Here is an 18,717-nt window from a genome sequence, read left to right on the forward strand (position 1 = left end):
TCCTTCCTCATCTCACAGAACAACATATGCATCTTCCTATGACAAATAGTCCCAGCAGCTTTATTAATAAAAAAAAACCCAGATCCACAAAGGTCATAAAGCATAACAAATGTCATTCATATTTCTTTCTGATTTTACCAGATCTGTTGGAATCTCTTTGGGAAAATAAAAGAAGAAAACATTTATTTGAAGTTTGAAAATTAGAGCTGAACTTTATTTACTTACTATCCACACACTTTGAATTTTTAATTGTAAGTTTAAATGTATTTTAAAGTGCTTAAGAGGGAGTAAAAATTTATCAATATTTAATGACAATTCGGGCCATATTTTCTAATATTCCTTTTCATTCTGTATATTCTAATTGGGTCTTTCTCATTTTCTATTATATTTTACTAGAGGCCCAGTGCATGAAATTTGTGCACAGGTAGGGTCCCTAAGCCTGGCCAGTGAGCAGGGCCGGTCTGTGGGGCTACTGGTGAGGCCATCAGGGGGCCTCTGCTGGCACCAGCCTTGGCTAGCCTGGGGCCTGTGACTGGGGGTAGCTCCTGTGTTGAGCATCTACCCTCTGGTGGCCAGGGTGCATCATAGCTCCCGGTCTTTCTACCGATCATTCCGTTGTTTGGTTTATTTGCATATTAGGCTTTTATTATATAGGATTTAGCAAAGGACAGTCTTCTGAACATAGCATGTCTACATTTAGTGCTTCCTGTCTCCAAAACAGCAATTCCATCCACACCAGCACTCCATGTGAATGTCCATGTGAAATTGTTCATCTTTTTCAGAGCCAGACATTCTTTAAAGAAAATGTGTTTGATATATTACTTTGTATTCCTTGAACACACAGCAACATCATGTTTGACAGCTTATTTTCAACAGCAGCATGAAGTCATTGTAAAACAGTCTAAAGGTGTTTCATCTGGTGTTAATGATCTGTGTGGACTTTTTTTTGTCTATAGTGTCTGATATTTCTGTTTTCACTTCCACTGCTGTAGATAAGATGACATTTGGTAGTTGGGTTCATCCCACGAAAAGTTTAATTGAATTACAGAAAGGCCTGAGATGCTAGATTAAAAGGTCAAGTATTATAAATTCATTTTGAGAGCAGAGATTTGAGAGGGTTGCACAGTGCAGAATTCATACAGATGAGAGCAAGATACTCTAGAAATAAGATGAAGTTAAAAACCAGGGGCTATTCCCATGGGAGGAGGAGAGCCCTTCACATCCATATAAAGGGCCCCTTTATTGTCTGTATCGTTTTTCAACTTTTTGAGAGTTTTGCATCAGGATGATTTGCAAAAAAATAAATGGCAGATTTAGGGAGCCAGTCTAGAACTGTCTTTGTTTTAAAATAGCGCAAGACTGCAGAGAACTATTTAAAGCTAAGTGTTCCAAAATAACTCAGGCGAGAGCTCCACAAGGTCTCCCCTGCCCACCCATTTACCTCAGCCACCACACACAAATCCACTGAATTGTTATCAGGATGAAATGTTTTAAGACTTGAACAATAGGACGAATTCCAAATAGCTCCCTTTGCCCACTGAAGGAAATTAGAGACTTGAGCCAAGGCTCTGAGCCACGAGGACAAGGAGTGCCTGAGGAGCGAGGCCTGTGCCCATGGCCCCGGGTAGACTTGACCAGCTGGTTTTAAAACAAATTACAACAGCCTGGTGACTGCCTTATACCAAAGAACAAAGAGTCCCAGAGGTACAGCCGGTTAGCAATGAGTTCAGGGCCACGGAGCATTAATAACCGGGGGCGTAGAGGGGAGCACGGGTGAGGGATGCTGAGGGACTCTCAAACGGTGGCTTCCTTCCACAGATCAAATGTGGATCAAAGGATGAAAGAGGATCAAAACGACTGAGATTCCTGGCTGGAGCTGCTGAAAAGGGGGCCGCTTCATTAGACCACATGGGGGGAATGTGAGGAGCAGCTGGCATTTCAGGTCCATTAAAAAGATCCTCTGACTTAGGTGGTTTTAAAGCAGCTCCTGCGTCAGATCTCCCACACATGAATTTTCACCAGCAGGCGAGACAGCATTGGCAGATTGTGCCAGCAAAACCTGATCCGCCCGCAGACCCCACCCCCATGTTTTGAAAACTAATTACAAAATCACTGGATGAGCTGAACTCCTGGCTGCAGTATGCCTGGACCTCTGTCTTCCATCCAATGCAGCGCTTTGCGAAGCCTGACATGAAAAATTAATAGAAATCGATTTGGAGAGAAGTACCATCAAATGGATTGGAAACTGGCTCAAAGACAATAAACAAAGGATGATGATACATGGCACTGCAGTCAGGAGCAGAGTCCAGTTTTCCATAGAGAATAGTCTCCAGTGCCTCCATGAGTCAGGATCTGAGTTCATTTCTGGTCAGTGGCGTGTTATCCACTAAGAAATGAAGAGGATTTAAACGAAATCACAACAGACTCTCCTTAGGAAGGTAGGTAAATATTAATAAAAGGAGAATCATGTTGGGTCAAAGGAGTGCTAGGACTACAGATGAAAAGCAACTAAAAAATTACTACAAATGCCAGAAAATGACAGGAGACATTCTTCCCAAAGTCAAAGATTTAGATAGAGCACATCTGTAGATAAATTCAAAGGGTCTAGTTTATCTGACATTTATCGTCTCCTAAGTTTTCTGTTGATGCTCCAATAGTTATCTGAATAAAATGATAGATTTCAGGACAATAAGTATTCTTAAATTTTAAAAGCTTTATAAAAATGATATTTATTTACACCCAGCCCTCCTGCTATCAGAACCTAGATCTTTGGGTGTAGCTTAATTTGCATAATGATTTACCAGCTGGAAAACAAACAAACAAAAAAACAGAAAGTAAAATTTTGGAGCATTTTATAATCAGACAACCAAAGTAAAACATTAAGGGCGAGAAAAAATGCAAATGTGGTTCCTATTATTTGCACCTGGAGCTTATAATTATTAACTTTATTATTTTTAATATGTTTTTATTGATTTCAGAGAGGAAGGAAGAGGAAGAGAGAGATAGAAATATGAATTATAAGAGGGAATCGTTGATTGGCTGCTTTCTGCATCCTCCCTAGTGCAGAGCAAGTCTGCAACCTCAGGCATGTGCCCTTGACTGGAATCGAACCCGTGACTTTTCAGTCCGCAGCCAATGCTCTATCTACTGAGCCAAACCAGCTGGGGCTGATTGATTAAAATTAAATGTGAAGAATAAAAACTCCTTGCTAATATGAAATGAGTTAATTGATTTCATATCGATAGCACTTCTAATATGTGTTGAGTCCTTTACTTAAAGGTTTTTGGTTTTTATTTTTGTGGAAAGGGATTGTTCAAAAGTGAAAATAGAAAAACAGGATAGCACATTTTCTTATCATAAGCAGACCCTTAGACTTTCAGCTCTAAAAAGAACTTCTGAGTTCATTGGTTCTGACCTCCTTTATTTTGGATGTGAACTGGAAAACACAAGGAAAACAGGACTCCCTGCTCATGGTGATGTAACCTGGCGGAGAACCGAGGGTGATGTCTGCCAGATGCCTGCATGCAGCTGTGCATCCATGAGACCAGTGGCACCTTTCACTTCCCACATGCTTCTATAATACCTCAGAGCTCACTTCACCACTGGCCTCCCAGGCAAGCTGGGACAAGCTCAGCAGAGGCATGAAGGACTTTTCCTAGGCATCCATTTTGGAAACCCAACGAAGCCTGCTGACAGGGCCTGGCCTCAGACTGGAACACTCTCTGTGTCTCTCTTTCAGAACCTTGGAGCCTCTTAATCCCACAGAGCTTTTCATTCCTGCCATCCTTGGCCTCCACACAAATGCGTGCTGTAACGGTGGTATATCCCCTCACATTCTCACCCTCACCCCACTCCCTTTCCTCTCCTATGAGTCATCTTCCCATTCCTACTTCACTTTCCTGTCAGCCTCCTGGCCTTTGCTGACATTCTCCCTTTGCCTGTGCTGCCTTTCTCAGTGCTCCACCTGATGGACACTCACTCTGCTTTCAAGATTCATGCCAATCACATCCCTTTCACCATAAATCACTGCTTGCCTCCTCCTAGATTCCTCGCCACATAGAATTGATAAGTTGTTCCACTTTTGCCTCCCTTACTGGGATTATTAGAAGCAAAAAAGGAAGAAATTGCCAATGCTATAGAGCAAGGTAACTAACATAGCTCCCCAAATGGTTAAAATATTTCTTTATTTGCATGTCTGCCTCCACTGGAATTCAATCTCTCTGAAGACCTAGACCTTGCTTTTTTCTACTTACTGAATCCTCAGTGGCCAGAACAGTGTTTCCTAGCACACAGAAGGTAGGCACTTACTAAATATTTAATTAAACAAGTATCTTTACTGAGCCATTAGCTTCTTAGAGGCAGAAATAATGCCTTCTTTCCCCACCACCCACAATCCCTAGCACATATGGCTAGGTAACAACGTTAAATTATTTCTGCAATGCCTTTGGAACCCTTATTCTAATATAAATATTAGTAAATTCCCCTTTTCGTTTATACACTTTACCTAGTTCTCCCTTGATCACTCACTTTTCTGGACCTCCTTTATGGTTAGCCTTCTTTACGAGTCCTCTTGCAGAGGCTGCTCATCCACACAGCCCCTTTCACCTAGGACCTAGGGTTAGTAGATCCCCATTTTAACTCCATAGACAAATTATTGGAAAAGCAGTCAATACTTTGCCAATCAGCCTATGGTTCCCATATCCACTGAAATGCTTTTTTTAAAAATACATTTTTTTATTGATTTCAGAGAGTGGAAGGGAGAGAGAAGCATCAATGGTGAGAGAGAATAATTGACCCTGAGCCCACAGCCCTGGCATGTGCCCAGATCTGGAATAGAACCCTGGCCTCCTGGTCCATGGGTCAGTGCTCAGCCACTGAGCCCACCAGCCAGGCGGACATGGCTCTTCATAGTATCAAATACAATGGAAGATTCTCAAACCTATGATATTTTGAGCTACTCCCAATTCTCAGCTTATATGTATCTCAACTTCTCTGTAATATCTGACATTTGCTCTGACAAGCACTTTCTTCCCTCACTTGCTTCTTTTCCTCCTACTTCTCTATTCTAACTTTGCAGTCTTTTAGAAGCTTTCAATTTCTTATATTATTTTTTGTCACTTAATTGTGCTATCACATTATTAATTAATCTCTAACCTTCTTCTGACTTTCTTGTATTCTATCCAAGATATCCCCTGATAAAATCAGGTTGAACTCATCAATAAAAAGAGGAAATTCCAGTGCTGGCTAGCTAAGACACTGGTTTGAGCTAGAAAGACCCAAGATGGCTTTTGAAACCCCAAAAGTTACCTTTTGGTTATACTTTCTTCATTAATATACTAAAATTCATTCCCCAGCATGGGGATTTACATTAAAATGGGATATGCTATGTATGGCTAGTCATGTTCCAAGCATGTTTAGGAATTGCACATGTTCCCCTGTAATTAAGAAAACTCCCCACTCCTCCTAGGGAATCTCCATCCTAAACTCATCTACCTCCACCTTCCTGACCCTCTTCATCCTTTAAGAATTTCCTAATGGCCCAGAATTGGGGAGAAGTGGTTTAGAGCATGAGCTTATCCCCTTCTTCAATGCTTGGCCAAAGAATAAAGTTTCTGATTTTCTTTACTGAATACTGTCTCACTCTATTGGTATGAGCAATGCCAGGCAGAAGGACCATAATTTAGGGTGTCTGACTTTATCTAGTGGGAAGATTTTGCTGTGGGAAGCCACCATATATCATATGGTTGCATTCCACCATGAACATGCAACAAGGAGCACAGGAGGCCAATGGACCTTGAGTGTTAGCTGGGCTTACGCTAAGCACCAATTATTCATTTTGAGATTGTGGTGGCTTGAAGCAATTTGCCGACCTGATAGCCTCCAGGTAAATGCTTACTGGACTTTACCGATCTTTACTAATCTTTGAAACTGTCTGCTACTTGCTTGCCGTGCTTTACTGAGGGCAAGATGTGTATCTAAAACTGACTAAAAAGCAGACAAGGTGAGGATGCAGTGTGCCTTTTTAAGAAAGAGACTCCACCTAGCCCCCACTCTTTAATAATTCATATTTTTGTCTAGGATTTTCACTTTTGCATCAGCCCCTCCTGAAAATCCTGAATCCCCTCTGTGCAGGTCATGGCATTTTGCCCTCAGTTCTCTAAACCCTATTCTCTGGTCAAACTAGCACCTTCACAGTGATGAATCTCATGCCCACTCTTTTAAGGCAATCTCATTTATCCATCTGTCTTTGAAAAGCTCCTCCTGGATAACCCAAAACACCCAATTAAGAATTGAAGAAAGTGCCTGATTGGTGTGGCTCAGTTGGTCAGACATCATCCATGCACCAAAAGGTTGCTGGTTCAGTTCTAGTCATGGCACATGCTTGAGGTTGTGGGCTCAATACCCCAGAGAAGGCATGCAAGAGGCAGCTAATCAATGTTCTCTCTCTCTCTCTCTCTCTCTCTCTCTCTCTCTCTCTCTCTCTCTCTCTCTCTCTCTCTCTCTCTCTCTCTCTCTCTCTCTCTCTTTCTCTCTCTCTTTCTCTCTCTCTTCCTGCCTCTCTCTCTAAAAATCAATTTAAAAAAAAAAAACTTAAAAAAAGAATGGAAGGAAGTTTTGGGAGTAGTTCTAGGGATTGAGAGAGACAGAAAGATGGGTGAAAAAAGGTGGATTTTTATAACACTATTCTTGAAATTCCAAAAAAATCTTGTATTGCATTTAAATATTTTTTGCTCTAAATTTTGTGTTATTTGACTATGACATCACAAAGAGACTGGATTGTAGTAGATTTCTTCATAATTTCCTGATGCTCCCTTCAAACTTCCACCTGAATATCAAAGTGACATTTTCAAGATGAAAACTTAATATTGAGAGCTATCTTGCTTATGGAATTTTTCCACCTTGAAATTTTGTGATTTTTGAATTTTTAAAAAAATATATTTTATTGATTTTTTACAGAGAGGAAGGGAGAGAGATAGGGAACTAGAAACGTCGATGAGAGAGAAACATCAACCAGCTGCCTCTTGCACACCCCCTACCAGGGATGTGCCCGCAACCTACGTACATGCCCTTGACCGGAATCGAACCTGGGACTTTTCAGTCCACAGACCAAAGCTCTACCACTGAGCCAAACTGGCTTCGGCTGATTTTTGAATTTTTTAAATTGTTTTATTTCAGTCCTAATGTTTGCCACATTTTTTTTTTTTTACATCTGTCACTTCATGGACGTACAAAACAAATGATTTTCTTTCTTTATATGAAGAATAGTTGTGGAATTTCAGAATTTAGCAGTCCTAATTTTCCATTTGCCCTTTTTATTTAATATTAAGTAAGTCTGGTTTCTATTATTTCCCCTTAATGACATGTTAAATGCATCAAAATGCCATTTAAATTCTTTATTACTCATTGACTTTTGCTTGGCCAGGAAACAGAACAGGAAGGGCATCCTGAGATGGGAATCTAAGGATAAAAAGTTGGGAAGTGTTGTTGAAGTTTAAGGCTTGAGAATCAAAACCAAGAATGAGAATCTTGGCACCCAGCAGAGGAGGGCAAAAGTAGCTCACAGAACCACAGGACACATCTCGGCCAAACCAGCCAACAGGTTCACCAACCGCAATCTGTAGAGACAAGACCGACTTAGGAAGGCAGGGAAAATCAGGCTGCAAGAGAAAAGCCAACATTTCTGATAAACTGAAGACCTCACGTGCCTTAGGCACTTGGAAGATTTAGAACTAAGAGGGATAATGTGGTAACATGAGTGTGGTTAGCCTAAGCAGCTAATAAGGGCCAATAGTTCTTCCTGTCTTTTCCTGGTCAGTTTGTACTAACTACTGACACCCAGAACATTCTGAAATTTCTCAAAGTTCTCCCTCCCTTTTAAGTGATAAAAGGAACATGAGGGTAACTTCAGTGTAATGATTTACAAGGAACTATCCCACGTTTTTCATTTGTTTAGAACAGAGGTCAGCAAATTTCTTTTCAGTAAAGGGTCAAGTAGTACATATTTTAGATTTGTAGGCCATACAACCTCTGTTACAACTATTAATTCTGCTTTTTTAGCACAGTAGACAATACACAAAAGAATGAACATGCATATGTTCCAAAAAACTTAATTTACAAAAAGCAGCAATGAAGTTCCTAACTCCTGATCTAGAATTTGGTTATATTAAATATTGTTATTTACAATTATTACATTGCAATCTAATTTTTAGAAATATTTTATTACATATAAATTTACATTATAAAGATATTTTAGAAATAATTTAATCAATGATGTTTTAACAGTGCTTTAGCTAATATTAAAGTGCAAAAAATTTGATTTTGATAATCTACTTTCTAATTTAAAACTTAGAGACTAACATGTATTTAAAGAAGACATTATATGACTTTATTTTATTATAATATATTATGAAATCTCTGAAGGTCAATCTGTGTCAGTTAAATGTTCAGGATTTTATTTTAGGAGAAATACAATGAAAAAATATTTACATGAGAAATATTTTAAGATGATTTTAAGTATAATTTTATTATAATGTAATATCTAACTACATATTTAAAAATCTAAGATAAAGCATGGAGATTTTAAAAATGTATTAGCATTTTTAATGTATCATCTGTTTCAGTGAATTTACTGATGGAAGTAATCATTTAATAATATATAAAAATAAAAATATATATAATATATGCAGATAGCAAATCATTTTGTACACTTAAAATTAATACAATGTTAAATGTCAATTATATCTCAATAATTTTTAAAAGTCCACTAAGGTGTCTTTTCTATTTCAAACCTGTTATTTGATACCATTAGCCCTGTGCACGAAACCGTGTACCAGTAGCTCTCTGTGGGGTCTGGTCGCTCTGCATCCGCTACCCAGAGGCGCTCCGTGGTCAGATGCAGAATGCTTGCCTCATTGGTGGGGTGACAAGGCAAGTGTTCCTAGTCCCAGTCTGTCCAGAGGCCCATGTTCGGCTGGGCATGGAACACTTGCCTCATTGCCACAGTGTCGAAGCAAGCATTCCACCAGGCCACTCACGCTGTCGCTGTCTGCTCTCAGTGGCTGCCCGCCCTGAACTGGAGGACTCTGGCAGGGCTGAGAGGACTGGAAGCTGCCATCTAGTGGTTATGGGCACAGCCATCTTTATGATGGAGTGATGGTTAATTTGTATATTTACCCTTTTATTAGATAGGATTAATTCTGATATGAATAGCAATAGTATGTCCCTGAGATAATGAAGATCAGTAAAATATATTTTTTAAAAGTGTTATTGAAAAGTGCTTTTTGCTGGTCATCTGTTTCATTTCATGCAGTGGCCAAAATAAAAAGCACTTACTATTATTTTTGTTTGCATGGTTTTCAGTAAGAAATCACTCTCTGGTTCCATCACCCCACTCAGGATGCTAAGTAAACCTGTGGGGACAAATTCCATGAAGGAGTCCAAGAGGCCAAGTGATCAATTCTTTCCCAAAGGAGCAGGATATTGCTTATTGTCTACAGCCGTTTAAAGAAAATGAAAAAAATAACAAGGGAAGAACAGTGAAGAAACTGCAAATTTCCCAAAGTGTATGAAGCATTTACAGAACCATTTAATTTTCTCAGTCAAGATGTTGCAAATAATAATGTATAAATCATGCTTCTCTTTGTTAATATGTTCCATCAGATTCTTGTTTTAAGGGAAAACAAAGACCCTGTTGCTTGAGTGTTTTCCTTTATTCAGTATGATGACTTTTCAGCATTTCTATTTCTATTAATACTTTGTTACCACTTTTCATGTTTCAAGAGCTAAAAGGGCAAATTAATTCAAGTTGTTTACAATTCAGTGTGATTAATATGTGTTGAGTATCTACTATGTGCCTAGATTGAAATGCAACAGTGGACAAAGCAAAGATCCCTTTCTCGTGGAATTTATAGTGCAGTAGAGACAGATAATAAACTATAAGTGCATAAATAAGTCAAGTATTTAGTAAATTAATCAGTGATAAGTGATGGTGAATTCCAAAGGCTGAATCAGGGAGTAGGGGATTACAATATTTAGTAGAGGCGAAAGTAGGTTCTCTGGGAAGGTGAAATTGTGAGAAAAGACTTGAAAGAGGCAATAAGTTAACCAAGACCATATCTGATAAAGAATATAGAGTTTCCCAAAAATGTATACATATACTTTGAATAATTATTAAGGCATTGTTTATTAAAATACATTTCATTTTCAAAATTGAACTATCAGTTGGTAAAGTGTGTATACATTTTTTTTTTATGGGAGGACACCCGTTATTTCAGGCAGAGGATGTAGCTACAGCAAAAACCCTAATGTGGGAGTGTCCCTGGAAAATGGAGGCAAAGATAATTGTGTCTGGAGCAAAGTGAGGAGTTGGTAGTGTAAGGGGTTCATGGATTATGAGATTTGAAGATTGGGACATTTTAGTGCCTTTTACTCTGAGTAGGATAAAGATCCATTGAAGGGTTTGAACTAAAGTCAGACCTGCCCTAACTTGTTTTAATAGGATCATTCTGGTATCCTTGTTGAGAAGAGACTGAAGGAAAGTAAAGATAGAAGGATGAAGACCAATTAGGAGGCTATTGGCATAATCCTGGTAAATGTTGATAGTGATTCTGAGTAATGAGAAATAGATTCTGAATAGGAACCAAAGAAGTTTCTCTATTGTTAATTGATGCATTTGAGGAACAGCCACCAATTTAATTGTGCTTACTAATTACACCATTTATTCAAGAACCTCCATAACTCATAAATATGTACTATTTTTTTTCCTAAAATCTCTAAATAACTGGAGGCAGATTGAAAAAAAAAAAGTTCTAATTCAGACTCAGAAAAAGAGAAAGAGAGATTGTTAAGAACATTGAAAAGATGGTAGACAAGGCTAGAATAATTAAAATATCAATTAAATCAGGCTGAACACGTATGATACAGACATCAGAAGCTAGATTACCCTAGTAGTACAGGACTTGGGACAAGGTTAAAAGATAGAAATCACAGCAAAGAGTGTTTTAATGTGTAGCTTTACCAAAAAAAAATATAAAAACTCTATGCAAAACATTACTTTTAAAAGTTAATTATATTTGATTAATTAGGTAATGTATTTATTATCTATCAGTATATAACAAAATATCCTCAAATTTACCAGCTTTAAACAGACATTTCTTATCTCATAGATTTGTGGGTTAGAATTCCAAGCACAGTTTTAGCTGGGGGCCTCTGGGTTAGGGTCTCTCATGAGATGCCATCAGGCGTTGGTAGGGACTATAGTCATCTCAGCTGAGGAAAAATTCATTTCTGAGCTTTTGGCTTGCCTCAGATTCTCATCAGATATCACTTCATTTTTTGTTAATTTCTCCATGAGGCTACTCATGACACTACTGTTGGGTTTCCCCTAAGAAAGTTCAGTGAAAGAGGAAAAGACAGAGAGACAGAGATGATATAGATAGGCAGACAGATAATAGGTAGATAGATGATAGATAGATAAATAGATGAATGGATGGATAGAGAGATGATAGATAGATGATAGATAGATAGACAGATAGATAGATAGATAGATAGAAGACATCTAAGGTGGAAACCAGTCTTCCTGTAACCTATGAAATGACATCCCAAAACCCTTTGTTACATTGTATTCTTAAAAACTGGGACTCAAGAGAATAAGATTATACATGGACATGAATGCAAGGAGGCCAAGAACACTGGTACCATCTTGGGATTAGTTACCACAAGGGCAATCCATGGCACAAGAATTTAGGTGATATATACCTAAATAATAGCTGCAATAGACTCATGCAGTTCTTAAATTTGGTATTCTCTGTTAACTAGATAAATCATAAATTTCAGTCTACCTAATATGGTTAACTAGTCAGTTTCCATTAATTGTTCTGAGTGCATTCATTGTTAAAGTTTGGATACCACAAAATGTTTCAATGTCTAGAAAACCAAATTTTGGAGTAAATATGGCTATAATGCCAAAAATAGTCTACATTCATTTTCTGAATACCCTATTGTAAAAATATCACAATATTTTGTACCACTTGTAATAGATTTATAAATGTACCTTTTAATTTTTTTCTTATTCAGAAAATAATAAATCAATTAAATTACTTTCTGAAGTTCAGTAAGAAGAAGCAAATAATTTATTTTTCTCCTAAAAAAGTTCATGATATTTTTTCACAGTGGAATAGAGACTAGGGAATGTTTAATTAATTGCTTAGTATCTATTGTACATTCAATTCTTTCATATCTTAGTATTTAAGTTAAAAATCAATAACTACTCTGGAAATACTTTAGAAATGTGTTTAGTGTGGTAAAATACACATAAAATAAAATACATCACTATAACTCCTTTAAGTGTAAGGTTCAATAGTATTAAGTACCTTTACATTGCTGTGCAGCCAAACTCCAGAACTTTTCATTGCACAAAACTGAAACTCTCCACTTATGAAGCAATAAATGTCTATTCTCTGCCCCACAATCTTTTGCAACCACCATTTTACTTTCCGTCTCTAGGAATTTGACTGTTCTAGGTTCTTTTTATAGGTAGAATAATCCAGTATTTGTATTTTTGTGACTGAATAATTTTATTTAGCATAATGCCTTCAAGGTTCATTCATATTATAGGATGTGTCAGAATTTTCTTCTTTTTCTAAGGCTGAAAAATATTCCATAATATGTATATATCATTGTAGATATGTTTATCTACAAAATCAGGTTGCTACATTTTTGGCTAGTATAAACAATGCTACTATAAACATGGCTGTACAGATGTCTCTTTGAAACCTTGCTTCTAATTCTTTGGGTATATATCCAGAAGTGAAATTGATTAATCAAAAAATAATTACACTTCTTTTTTTTGAGCAAACATTTTACTGCTTTTTATACCAGGTGCACCATTTTACATTCCAATCAACGGTGCACAAAGATTCTAATTGTACCATAAATTTACCAAAACTTATTTTCTGTTTCATTGATAGTAGCCATTCTGATATGTGAGAGATGACATCTTTAAAAAAAAAATACATTTTATTAATTTTTCACAGAGAGGAAGGGAGAGGGATAGAAAGCTAGAAACATTGATGAGAGAGATACATGGACCAGCTGCCTCCTGCACACCCCAACCGGGGATGTGCCAGCAAACAATGTACATGCCCTTCACTGGAATCGAACCTGGAACCTTTCAGTACACAGACCAACACTCTATCCATTGAGCCAAACCAGTCTCGGCGAGAGATGACATCTTATTGTGATTTTGATTTGCATTTCCCTAAAGATTAATGATAATGAACATATTTTCTTTTTTTTTCTTTTTCTTTTTTGCCATTTGTTATCTTCTTTGGAAAAATGTCTATTCAAATCTTTTGCCCATTTTATTTTTTTCTTCATTGATTAAGGTATTACATATGTGTCCTTATCATCCTATTGTTCCCCCAACCTCCCATTCATGCCCTCACCCCTTGTTGACTGTGTCCATTCGTTAGGCTTAGTTTATGCATGCATGCAAGTCCTTTGGTTGATCTCTCCCCCTTACCCAACCCTTCTTTACCTTCCCTCTGAGGTTTGATGGTGTGAAAGATGCTTCTCTGTCTCTGGATCTGTTTTTGTTCATCAGTTTATGTTGTTCATTATATTCCATAAATGAGTGAGATCATGTAATATTTTTCTTTCTCTGACCGGTTTATTTCACTTAGCATAATGCTCTCCAGTTCCATTCATGCTGTTGCGAATGGTAGGAACTCCTTTTTACCACAGTATAGTATTTTGTTGTGTAGATGTATCATAGTTTTTTAATCCACTCATCTTCTGATGGGCACTTAGGCTGTTTCCAAATCTTAGCTACAGTAAGTTGTGCTACTATGAACACAGGAGTACATATATCCTTTGTGATTGGTGTTTCTAGTTTCTTGGGATATATTCCTAGGAGTGGGATCACTGGGTCAAATGGGAGTTTCATTTTCAATTTTTGAGAAAACTCCATACTGTTCTCCACCAGTCTGTATTCCCATCAGCAGTGCACAAGGGTTCCTTGTTCTCCAAATCCTCTCCAGCACTTGTTTGTTGATTTGTTGATGATAGCCATTCTGACAGGTGTGAGATGGTACAGCATTGTTATTTTAATTATTGACTTTGAGCATGCTTTCATATGCCTCTTGGTCTTCCTTATGTCTTCTTTCAAAAGGTATCTATTTAGGTCTGTTGCCATTTTTTTTTATTGGATCATTTATCTTCCTTTTATTGAGTTGTATGATGTGTCAAAAACATTAAAGGCAAAGCAAGCAAATAATTCTTGCTCTATTAGAATCCTACCAGGATCCAACAAGTTAGTTTATGTGAGGGATTTTGACTTGCTTTAACAGGCATAGAGTGTCATAAATAATGGAATAGAAGAAAGGTAAGATATTAAAAAATTTATGAGGCTAGTGGATTTTCATGTCATGTGACACTTTTGAGAAAAAACAAGTATCACTTTGAGGTGCAGTGGATTAAATAGGCAACACCTGCTATTCCTTCTCTGGCCTTGGAACAATCCACTTATCTTATATACATTTACTAATTAAATGCTGTTTAGTCTTTATATTTTCTCATGTAGATGTGTTGCTTTGCATTTGACTGAGTATTAGCTTCTAGAGTGCAGAGGCCATGCCTAGGTAACCAGCCAAGGCAGACCTATGTTTCATGAGGCATATTCAAGAATTATGACAAAGATGAAATTTAAAAGCACTGTGCACCTGGACATTGTGAAAACATCTCTTGGATAAGCAGGCAAACAGAACTTACATAGGTCAAACCAAATGAAAAAGATATTGGGTCAATGCAGACAAGTATGTAAGAACCTCAAGGAATCTGCCATTTGTCCTAATCTTGTTTTATATAGAAGCCTGAAAAGGTACATCTCCTAACTTTTCTGACTCTAATTTTCTAAATTTAGGAATCTGGTTTACTTATTTAGCTTTTATATCCCAAGTTTCTTGCCTTCATTGGCTTTATTCTGTCTCTGTCATCAACTTTTTTTTCTGTATTCACAAACTGAAAAATATTAGAGCTTATGATGTGTCAAAAATATTAAAGGCAAAGCAAGCAAATAATTCTTGCTCTATTAGAATTGACAGGATAATTAGAGGATAAAAAGTAAAAAATAGAAAAGTACAAAAGAATGTGAGAAGTATTTGATAAGTAAAACATAGATTGCTATAATAGTATAAAGGAGAATTTCTAAACTAGTTCTATAGTATAAAGGAAAGTTTCCCCAAAGAAATTATGTCTAGGTAAGACTTGAATTGTATACATAATTTAGCCAGAGGAAGAGTATATGTGTGTGTGTGTGTGGGGGGGGGGGGGGGTCTAGTTAATTCAAATGGAAGAGACTGCAAAGTTCTGAAGGAGAGAGAATGGCTGACAGAGATAGAGGAAGAGGGAAAGGAGAAGATGAAGAAAAGGAAGAGGATGGAGAGAGAAGGGGGTAAGGGAAGGAAAAGAATATTGAAAAAGAGGGAAGGGAAGGGAAAGGAAGATGAAAGTAGAGAAGAGAGAGTATCCAAGATGGCTGCTCGGGTAGACATCTAACCGCAGCAGCACACAACAATTTCAATGGAATACAACTAAAATGTAGAGTGGACATCGCCCAAAGCTACAGGTAGTTGACTGACTAAAACTTCTACAACAAGAAGGAAAGAGAAAACCAGAAGGAAAATCAGAGGAGCTGAAAAAAAGCCTAAGGTATGGAGACATGCTGCGCGCTCGCACGCTCGCGTGCGGAGAGGTCGCAGCCAGAGAGGAGAGGGCTGGGTGCTGCCTGGCGTTCCCTAGCAGGAAGGAAATAAAACCCACAGCCTGGGCTGAACCCCCGAACCGTCAGCGCTGAGCCCCAGTTATGGGCCAGACCCTGGGGACCCAGGCTCAAGCAGAGGGAGACGGGGCTGTGAGGTGGAGTCCTGGGAGAGCAGCGAAAGGCCGAGCCCCCGGAGTCGCGCACATTGCTTGCAAGGGAAGGAATGTTGACTCTGTTGCGGGATTGCCCTGGAGGGAAGGAAACAGGAGCCCCGGCCGTGTTGGGCCCCAGTTTCGACTGCTCTGAACCCCAGTCCTGGACCAGACCCTGGGGACCCAGGCTCGGGCAGGGGAAGACGGGGCTGTGAGGCAGAATCCCAGGGGAGTGGTGAAAAGCGGAGCCCCCAGAGTCTGTTGACTCTGATCCTAGACTCCCCTAGTGGGAAGGAGAAAAAAAAGCTCCAGACTGGAGGAATGTGACAGGGAGCAGGAGCCCCTGCCGGACACCGGCCAGCCGGGCGCCAGCAGGGAGTCGGGCGACAGGGCCCCCAGGGCGGGGTGCCCCTGAGCCATTGACCTCTGAGCACGGGCAATGGAGCCAAGGCTGGGGGCTGCTTTCTGGGCGGCGCCAACACCAGCAACAGACTGGAGCAGCGCGGGAGCTCTTGGGGAACAAAGGGGTGCCACAGGCCAACCTGCTGAGCTCCCAGGACAAGGAGGAAGAAACCAAAGAAGTTCTGAATGTGAAGAAATCAAGTGAGAGCAAAAGATAGTAAAATTACTTAAGAAAGAAAACAAAGAAGATCTTGAAAAATCAAAAACTAAGTCAGAACTCAACTCACCAGCCAACATTGCAACATAAATGCGTTTAAAATAAAAATAAAAAAAAAGGACAGAATGTTGGAACAGCAGCGGCCAGGCCTAGAGTGCCCAAGCACAAGGCAGTGGCAACCGGGCCCCAAGCAGCAACGGCCAGGCCCCAGAGCAGCAGCAGCCAGAACCAGAGCAACAACAGCCAGCACTGGAGCAGCCAGACCTTGGGCAGTGGCAGCCAGGCCTGAGGTAGAGGCGGCCAAGCCCAGGGTGGCCAGACCAGGAACACCCAGGCCCGGAGTGACCGGGCCCAGAGAAGCCGGGTTGGGAGCAGCCAGGCCCAGAACAGCAGTAGCCAAGCCCAGAGCATCCAGGCTGGGAGCAGCCAGACTCGGAGCAGCCGAGCCCGGGGCAGCCGGGCCCAGAGCAGCCGGGTCGGGTGTGGCCAGGCCCAAAGCAGCGGTTGCCAGGCTGGGAGTGGCCAGGCCCGGAGCAGCAGGTTCTGGTGCGGCCAGGCCAGGAGCAGCGGCTACCAGGCTGGGAGCGGCCAGGCCCGGAGCAGCCGGGTCTGGTGCGGCCAGGCCCCAAGCAGCGGTTTCCAGGCTGGGAGCGGCCAGGCCCGGAGCAGCAGGTTCTGGTGCGGCCAGGCCAGGAGCAGCGGCTGCCAGGCTGGGAGTGGCCAGGCCCGGAGCAGCCGGGTTGGGTCCTGCCAGGCCTGGAGCAGCCGGGTCTGGTGCGGCCAGGCCCGAAGCAGCAGCTGCCAGGCTGGGAGCGGCCAGGCCCGGAGCAGCAGCTGCCAGGCTGGGAGCGACCAGGCCCAGAGCAGCAGCTGCCAGGCTGAGAGCGGCCAGGCCTGGAGCAGCCGGGTTGGGTACGGCCAGGCCTGGAGCAGCAGCAGCCAAGTCCAGAGCAACTAGATCGGGAGTGGCAGTGACCAGACCCGGAGCAGCTGGTTGTGGAACAAACCAGAGCAACAGAGGCCAGGCCCGGAGCAGCCAGGCCTGGAACAGCTCACTCCTTGCCTGTCCCTGCCCCACGGCTGCCTCTCAGACATGGCTGGAAACTTTTGTGGGAACTTGAGGATCTGCTGAATCAAGTGATGAAGGCTTAGATCTGAATGTGTTGAGTTAGTATAGGGCTGGGGTGTTGATCTGTGAGTGCCTTGGGTGGGGCCTGGATGAGGCTGGTTGACCTATTTGGAAATGTCTTTTCTGTAAAATGTATCATTGGGCATGTGGAGGTATTATGATATGAGAAAATGCTAAGTAACTGATTTACTATCTGAAAAGGGATTTACTATCGGGGAAAAGGAGGGAGGAAGAGACTGAACATAAACTGCACCTATGGATGAGTTCAATGGGGGATGGAGAGGGGGTGGAGGGTGGATGGGAACCTGGTGGAGGGGGGAAGAAATGAGGAACCTTTGTAATAATATGAACAATAAAGATTGATTTAAAAAAATAAATAAATAAATAAAAAGGAAAAAAAAAAAGAAAGTAGAGAAGAGGAAAGAGAGAGGAGAGCAGGGGAAGGGAGAAGATATCTTAAAATCTAAATGGTTGGAAAATTTAAAATGGCAAAGAAGAATAGTAAAGAGAGCCCACAAAGTAAAGAATCATGTGAAGCTAAAGAATTTTAACTTTATCTTCAATGTAATAAAAAGCAATTGATAAGGGAAAGCACAATAAGATTTACCTCATACCGGTTACAATGGCTATTATCAAAAAGAGAAGAAATAAGTGTTGTATGTGAAGAAATAATTGTTGGTATAAATGTAAATTGGTTCAGCTACTATGGAAAACAATATGGAAATTCCTCAAAAGATTAAAAATAGAACTACAATGTGATCCATACATATTATAAGAACTACCATACATATTATTAATGGCTAAATAATATATAGAGGTATATTGTTTAACCATTAACAAAGAATGAAATCTTGCCCTTTGAAACAACATGGTGGTCCTAGCCAGTTTGGCTCAGTGAAAGGGTTCTGGATTAGATTCTGCTAACAGGCATTTACCTTGGTTGTGGGCTCAGTTCCTAATAGGAGGCATGCAGGAGGCAGCTGATTGATGTTTTGCTCTCATAATTGTTTTTAACTCTCTATCCCTCTCCCTCTCTCTATGTAAAAATCAATTATAT

Source organism: Pipistrellus kuhlii, unplaced genomic scaffold (assembly GCF_014108245.1).
Source record: "Pipistrellus kuhlii isolate mPipKuh1 unplaced genomic scaffold, mPipKuh1.p scaffold_m20_p_2, whole genome shotgun sequence".
Lineage (NCBI taxonomy): Eukaryota > Metazoa > Chordata > Mammalia > Chiroptera > Vespertilionidae > Pipistrellus > Pipistrellus kuhlii.